The sequence below is a fragment of the Lissotriton vulgaris genome, chromosome 7 (assembly GCF_964263255.1).
Source record: "Lissotriton vulgaris chromosome 7, aLisVul1.2, whole genome shotgun sequence".
Classification (NCBI taxonomy): Eukaryota; Metazoa; Chordata; class Amphibia; order Caudata; family Salamandridae; genus Lissotriton; species Lissotriton vulgaris.
Genome location: NC_141695.1, coordinates 1,758,739,029 through 1,758,744,954, shown reverse-complemented (window position 1 = coordinate 1,758,744,954; position 5,926 = coordinate 1,758,739,029).

Here is a 5,926-nt window from a genome sequence, read left to right as displayed (position 1 = left end):
TAGTTCTTACACAAAAGAAAAGAAAAAAAGGGGGTGTTAATATACACACACTATCCCTAAATAAAGTTCTAGTGATTATAGTTCCATTCCATTCACAGCTCATTTGAGATGTCATGAGTGATGTAACTTTCCATGTTATGAATTATGTAATGTCTGAGGTCATTAGCAGTACATTGCGGGGGCGTAAGATATAGTTAGCTCAGGTAAGTATAACTGCTGAATTTCACTGGTTGTGTATGAGTGAAATCTGAGTCTAACTATACCGTCCCTGTAATCTTTGTTTTTTTCAGCAAATTTCTAATTTTTTGTTTAACGTTAAGTAAGATGCATATCACAATGGATGGTGGGGGTTGGAAGCAGGGCCTGGCATTGTGCTGCCCCCACCCAAGCTTGCTGCTTCTGCCTTCCCTCCTCCAAGCCATCCTTTGCCCAAGTCCATGTCCCTGCTCCCTTATTACAGCCCTGTGTGGCAGTTGTTCTGCCACTGGCCTTCCCGTCTTCTCTGAACAGTTAGCTTGCTGCCCCATCTACCTCCTCCCTATCCTCTGTTGTCTGAATCCATGGACTAGCCTCCTCCCTCCTGCAATGCATGCTCTGATGTGCTGCCACTTCCCTCCATTTAGCATGATGTACCAGTCCACTCCTCCTGCCCTCCATTGCCCAATTCTATGCCCTATCACTGACCTCCTGCTTAGACTCTGTGCTTAGCTTGTTGCCCCTATTCTCCTTCCCCCTGCCATCTGATGTCTGTGTGCATGCTCCTGCTCCATCCTTTTTGTCCACCATGTGCCATGGACCTGCCACTCCTATCTACTCTGAGTGTTCTGTTGAGCTGCCACTCCCCTCCCATCTGCCTGGCATTGTCAGATGATTGTAACCTGTCCCTGCCACCTCCACCCTGCTTGTCCCGATTCCATGCCCCTATCCCCTTTTTCCTGTCCCCCATGGTCCATTTTACTGCCACACCCTCCTGCCCTCCCTGGTCTGTTGTGCTACAACTGCTCCTCCTGCTGGCCCCACATGGTCTATTGTGAGGCCCCCTCCCCTGAACTCTCTTGTCTGTGCCCAGGCCCTGACCCTCCCTTCTATCCTCCATGGTCCTTTGTGCATGCCCCTGCACCCTCCTTCTTGCCCATCATAGCCATTGTGCTGCCACTAACCCTCCTGCTTGCCATGCATGGTCTTCTGTGCTGCCACGACCCCTCCCACCTTCCTTGTGTGGTCAGCGAGCTGCCCCATAAACCCTCCCACCTTCCCTCCATGGTCTGTGTGTATGCCATTGTAGTCTCACTGTTGCTCTCCATGGTGTGTCTTGCTTCTAGTGCCCATCCCGCCTGCCTCATCTTGCTGCTCCTGCCCTGCCCCCTTGCCCCCAGCCCTCTGTTTCCATGTGCCGACCCGTATGCCCTCCCTCCTGGCTTGTCTGTTCCATTGTAATGCCCCTGATCCGTCCCTCCTGCCCTTTATGGTCCGTTATGCTGCAGCTTTCTCTCCTGTCTGTCCATCATGGTCAGCTTGCTGCCATTGCCTCTTTCCCCTCTGTTCTCTGTTGTCCATGTGCATGGTCCTATCCCTTCCCTATTGCTTTCTATGGATTGTTGTGCTGCACTCCTGTCCTGCATGCCCTGTGTTATGTATTGTGCTGCTGCAAACCCTGATGCCTTCCCTGAAGGGTCAGTTTGGTGCACCTCTCCATGTCCCTCCTGTCCTCTGTTATCCGAGTCCATGACCCAACCCAAATTCCTCCTGCCTTCCATGATCCAATGTACCATACTTGCTAACATTTTGAACTTGGTAAGAAGGAGATTTTGAAAAAAAACTGGGGTATTGATTTTCCCCTTTGACTTACATTGAAAAAGAGGAGATTGTAGACAGGAGAGAGATCAAATAAAGACCATTTGGGCTTAAAAACATTGGACTTTCGTGGCTGAATCGGGTCTGTTGGCATGTATGGTTGTACTACCACTGCCTCTTTCTTCTGCCTACAATGGTCTATTATATTGCCACAGTCTCTCTTGCAAGTCCTGTATTGTTGGTTTGTTGCCCCAGCCCCCTTTCCACTGCCCCCCATAGTCTGTTGTGCTGCCACTGCCCTTCCTGCCTACCCAGTGTGGCCAAATTGTTGCCTCTGCACCCTCCTACCTGCCTTCAATTTTCAGACTCGGTGCCCCTGCCTCTGCCTCTCAACAGTATCCTAATGAACAACTAGATTGCTAACATTCTATATTTATTCCAAAAGTGTGGAACGCCTGATGTCATTGTAGTGACCTGACAAGTAGGGACCGAGGACACTAGGACCCTGTGGGTCATGAGGGAGGTGACCAGGTCACCGGACACCACATCCGGTAAGGGGACAGGAAGAGGACAGTATAGCTACCACCAAGGAAGAGGACAGACGTGCCATGACCCGCTCCCCACTCGGCAAATAAAAGAAGATACAATCACATACCTGTTGTCCTGTGTTCTATGCGCTATAGGCGACCAGCAACGACGCAACATCTGGCGACGAGGGCACCTGACGAATTCACACGTGCAGGAAGTCGGACGAAACGCGAAACGGCGAAAGAAAGACGCGAGGAGCTACACGGAAGCCCACCCCGACAGCGTCCAACGAAATCATCTGACCGCGGTAAGGAGCGTTCAATAACCAGCGCTAGTGCCCGTAATTGGAAGCGCGAAGTCCTCGCGCTTGAAAATCGAAGAGCGAGGTCTCGCGAGAGGGGCACATCTCGGCAGCCATTACACAGTCAGGCAAAGAAGGCCAATCAGGGCATTGAAGCACCGCTGCGGCCATATTAGAAACAGGCAACGCGAGATTTAAATCGTGAAATCTCGCGTGAACACGGCGGCCATTTTGCGTTGAGACACTGAAGGAAAGTACCATTGAAATTGCATGGCGGCCATTTTAAAGACAGGCAGAATCGAAGAATAAGCAGAACACAGGGGAAATCAAGAAGAAAAAGAATAGAAGGCACAAAAAGAGCTCCACAGTAACAGGAATTAACAGAGCGGCCATTTCAGAGTTAAACAAAAGAATAAATGAAGCAGAAAAAGACAATAAAAAGACAAGAACAAAAAAAAAAGGACAAGGAAAGCCTAGAAAAGGCTAAAACAAAGTAAAATAAAAAGAAGAAGAAGAAGAAAAAGGGAAATAAAGGAGACACAAGAGAAAAGAAACTAGAAAAGGTTAAAATAAAGTAAAACAAAAGAAGAAGAAGAAGAAAAAGGGAAACACAAGAGACAAAAGAGGAAAGAAGAAAAAGGTGAACAAAAGAAGAAAGAGCAGATAAAGGGAAGAAGGCAAGAATGGCAGATCCAAAGCCCAGCGCACAATACAGGAGACCACTACCGTTCAACTTATCGGAGCCACAAACAGGAATAAGGTGGGAGAAGTGGATCAGACGGTTTGAAAGACATATGGAAGCGACAGATGTAACAGATGGAAAGAGACTAGGGTTACTGCTGAACTTAGCAGGGGATGACGTCGAAGAGCTTCTGGTGACACTGCCTACCGAAGAAACAAAAACATATGAACAATTAAAAAAATGTCTAACAGCCAAATTCGACCCACAACGAAACATTGACTTCGAACGATATACATTTACCATTGCGTGTCAACAAGTAGGTGAAACACTAGATGACTTCGCGACAAGGCTGAGAAAATTGGTGACACATTGTGAGTTCGACAAATTTGATAACGAGCAAGCAATAAGGCTACGGATCATAGAAGGCTGTCCCGACACAGGATTCAGGGCGAGAATACTCAAGGAACCGACCTCATTGGAGAACATCTTGTCACTAGCGAGAGCAGAGGCGAGAGCAACGGAACATGCCAAAGAAATGGAAAGAGGGAAGAACGTTGAAATCGAAAACTCACACTTTACGACAAACAGATATCGCACAGGCCGATGGAAGAATGACTGGAGGGAACAAAAAGAGAGGAGACAACCTGAAGGAACATGCTACAAGTGCGGAATGGAATTTCCACACAGAGGCCCATGCCCAGCGTTTGGCCAGACGTGCAGAAGATGTGGTGGAAGACATCACAACGCCAGTATGTGCCAAGGTGCAGAATTCAGAGACGACAGGGGAAGAACAGGAAGACAACAGGAGTCGACAACAAGATACGTCAGGTATGTCGACAACGAAAGGAGAAGTTCATCACGAGGGTCAGGCGAAGAAGAGGACGAGGAGAAAGTGGAAAGACTATACCACATGTTGGAGGTGCACACAGAGCGGAGCGAGGAAGAGGAAGCAAGAGAAACAACACACCCAGCAGACAAAAGCACCCTAGGAAAGACGGACTCGGCAAAGATAAGAGTAGAAGCGCATGAAGCAGACTTTGTACTGGACAGTGGTGCAACATGCAACGTCATGTGTGTATCAGAGTACGAGAGAATGGAAGTAAAGCCGACACTGAGAGCGTCCAAGGTAAAGGTTTTTACCTGGGGGGCAAAGAAACAGATAACTAACTTGGGAAAGTTCACAGAGGAACTGAGATACAAGGACAAAATAAACAAGGAGGACATCCATGTTCTAAGAGGCGATGTCCCAGGACCATGCCTGATGAGCAACAGCACCGCTCAAACGATGGGCCTTATAACGATGACATACGAAAAAGACAAAAGACATACTGAGAGCAAGCGAAGAGAAGACGCAAGGACCAAAGAAAGAGGAAGAGAACAAAAAAGAATGATTGAGGGAACAAACACAACAAAGGGCGGCAGTAGAAAGAGAGGAGCCAGAAGCAAAACGGAGAGCAAAGAACAACGATCGAGATGAAGAGAGGCTGGCAAAAGGAGAGCAGACGGAGGACAACTGAAAAACAGAAGCAAGGCTGAGAGGAGAGAGGAACGACAAAGACGAAGAGAGGCTGGCAAACGGAGAGCAGACGGAGGACAACTGAAAAGCAGAGCAAAGCTGATGGCAGAAAACAACGCCCAACGAGGGGATGCAAGGGGACAAAGAGACTACGTAAAAAAATGTAGGAGTCAGAGACTGGGGAGAAGGGTCGACGAGACTTACGGACTCTCTCTCTCTCTCTCTCTCTCTCTCTCTCTCCATCTCTCTTTTTTCTTTTCTCACCACAACAATAAGCAAATGGGGTCAAGGGTTGAAGGGGCGGACATGATCAAGAGAACTGTATCATAAACATTTGTTTGCAACAAAGGGGGAGATGTAGTGACCTGACAAGTAAGGACCGAGGACACTAGGACCCTGTGGGTCATGAGGGAGGTGACCAGGTCACCGGACACCACATCCGGTCATGGGACAGGAAGAGGACAGTATAGCTACGACCAAGGAAGAGGACAGACGTGCCATGACCCGCTCCCCACTCGGCAAATAAAAGAAGATACAATCACATACCTGTTGTCCTCTGTTCTATGCGCTATAGACGACCAGCAACGACGCGTCAGTCATCTTGATGTAATCAAAACTGTAATACCTAGAGTATTTCCTTCAGAAATTACATATATGAGAGGGCCTTATTTGCATCAAAATTATGGTCAGTGCTCTAAACAACGAAATCAGTGGCGTAACAAAACCTGAGGGGGCTGCCCTGCAAAGTACATGGAGGGGGCCCCCTCACCCACCGCTCACCTCTTTGCCCCACCACCAAAATATCTGGTATATTTTGAGTTAAAACCTCCAACATTGAATGAAATGCCTCTATATTTGCGTACTCCTAATTCGAGTAAGAAAGTAAGAAACACTCTTACCATATAAGCTACACCATTTGTAATACTATTGTCAAGAGCAGATTATTTAACTGAGACAGGAATCGGAGCAATGCCAAGCAGCGGTTGTATTGTTTGAGGAACTGCCTATCGCTGAAGAACAAGGAACAACTACATAGGTTCTGAATTAGAATTGACATTGATGGAAAGTAACTTGAAACTTTGAAAGACAAACCCAAATCTGCAAT